Here is a 2,705-nt window from a genome sequence, read left to right as displayed (position 1 = left end):
ACCACGCTGTGTACACTTTACAAGAAACGTTATAGAAATATTTTAAACATATTTATAATATAACTTAAGCCCTTGTACTCTCTTCACGCTTTCATGTGTGTGAGCATAATAAAACTGACAGGCAATCCCTCTGTTCGGCTAAGAGTAGCCATGTAGGCGGCAGTTGATACTTACTGGTTGCTCTCCCTTTGAAAATATTTCTGTGGGCGCCCATGCACACACAGTGCCGTATTCAACGTACTCACATCGGTTATGGGATACTGCGTACTTTCATCTTGCTACAACCATCCAAATAAAAACTTTCCGCATTCTAAACGATAAATGTATACAGACTGTATTTAAAGTTCGAGAAGCATTAACGTCTGTCTTTCTGTTCATACAATTATTGTGCATGTGTATCAGATAATTGCAAGTTCGAATCATATTGTTGCGTCAGCGAGGTCACGTGACTAGTATCACGCCACGTCCTTCTAAAAATATCCTGTTCCTTCATGAATGCTCTAGCGTTTACTAGATATGTGTTAGTCTTGTATATATAAGACGGTCACAAAGTGACGGCAACAATATTGTTGAGTCGAGCACGTGAGACGTACGTTGAGAATTATAGCGTTTGTTATAGCGCGACTGTTGAAATTAAGTGTATCGCAAAGTTATATTCAGAAAGAATAAACCAGTTTTATTTAAGAAAGGACCTGTGTCGCTAAAGTTTCGTCGGAACGAATTTAAGGAAAATTAACGAACGAACGGAGACTTAACAATATATAAAATATTTATATTGTTAATAATTTAGTACATCGTTTGATCTATGACTGTTTGTTTTAGAGTAAAGCCACATTGGGAGAATCGAATCATGGATTTTAGCGTTGTAAGTCCGCAGACATACCGCTGTGTCACTGGGGGGCATTGACCCAAAGAAACTATAATCTACTCGTAAAGTGTATTTACAAAACCATGTATTTTACAATGAAAGAAAGAAGTAAAATTCAACTGGAGTATTTATATTAATTTAATAAAATATATCTTGTTTCATCTATAAGACCAAAAGTCCTAAGTTTATAATAATAATAATTACGTAAATAAATAGCTATTTTCTCCAACAAAACAGAAATACACTTGTAGCTTTTGCCGCTATTTCACGAACATCATAAGCATGTTAAGTGTTTTCTTAACTTGTTTTTGGCCAGTTTTGGAAGAAGTTAACAAAACTGTGGTACTCAAGAACGTGTACAGTAAGCACGTAACGATTAGCACGTCAGACCGACAACCAGAGACACCTGTATAGAATAATAAATAACTATACCAATAAATATAAGCAGAAAATTCTAAATAAAAGAATAACAGATAAATAGTATACCTCCAACCTTAACAAACACCACGTTTTCTGATACAGGTATATCAGCACGTGCTACTACTTCGTTCTTATTAATATTCCAATACGATATGCTCCTATGAACCTCAAAAGAGTCATACGAAGCAGCTCCTCAGATTTTTATTTTCAGAACAGGGAACTGTAACCGGACGTTGATGTATGTTTATTAAAACATAAGGTTTTTCACGTTTCTTGGTGGTGTTTCTTTCTTTCTTTCTTGTCTCAAAAGCTATCAGTCCGTAGACGGAAACACCTGGAGACGGTTGTTGAAATTAGAAAGACGTTTGTGAACTAGATGATAATAATAAATAAAAAAATCGAGGAAGAGAAAACTTGACTCTTAAGTCGTTAACTAGACAAATATTTGGATACTAGGTTTGTGTTTAGGTGGTAGTGTATGCATATACATCTCTTCGAGTATTCTAAGTAGTCACCATCTGTTTGACGTCCTGAAAGTAACTCCAGAGTTTATTTTGTTAACTAGATCTTAATCAAATTTCCTGCTTACTTTAGAGAGAGATGGGGCTGCCTGAAGAGAATCAGAGTTTGATTAATTTACTTAAGTCCCCTCACGTGGCTCCAGCGTTAGCGGACGAAACGTTATTCACTCACATCCTATTTAGTTAAAATTTCGGTCAGTTGTTGCCTATAAAGGAATTGTACTGTGAGATGATGACAGTTATAGATGATGAACGGTCAGTTTAACTTCACCCGCTTACCCTGTTTTTTCTGCGTGGAAAGGGAGGGTGGGGTGGGGTAAATAATTATAGAATATAGGTGAAGACACGATAGCTGCAGAGGATTTGGTATTCGAGTATTAGGTATTGCATTTCGTTGTGGTAAAAATCGTTTTGGAAACCTGTTAATATGTTAAAACCATGGGCGCAATCCCCCCTCTCTCTCTCCAGTTGTAAATCGCTTGCTTCTTAACTATATAACGGACAATGATTTTTAAAAAACGCAATCTCATAATGTTACCATTACTTTTCATTGTTTGGAGTCTGCCCTTTTATTGAAGATTTAGTTATTTTTTTGGAGAAAATAGCTATTTATTTACGTAATTATTATCATTATAAACTTAGGACTTTCGGTCTTATAGATGAAACAAGATATATTTTATTGAATTAATATAAATACTCCTGTTGAATTTTACTTCTTTCTTTCATTGTAAAATACATGGTTTTGTAAAGACACTTTACGAGTAGATTATAGTTTCTTTGGGTCAACGCCCCCCAGTGGCACAGCGGCATGTCTGCGGACTTACAACGCCAGAAACCGGGTTTCGATACCCGTGGCTGGCAGAGCACAGATAGTCCATTGTTCATCTTTGGACTAA

Source organism: Limulus polyphemus, unplaced genomic scaffold (assembly GCF_000517525.1).
Source record: "Limulus polyphemus unplaced genomic scaffold, Limulus_polyphemus-2.1.2 Scaffold3086, whole genome shotgun sequence".
Lineage (NCBI taxonomy): Eukaryota > Metazoa > Arthropoda > Merostomata > Xiphosura > Limulidae > Limulus > Limulus polyphemus.
This window is presented reverse-complemented; position numbering follows the sequence as displayed.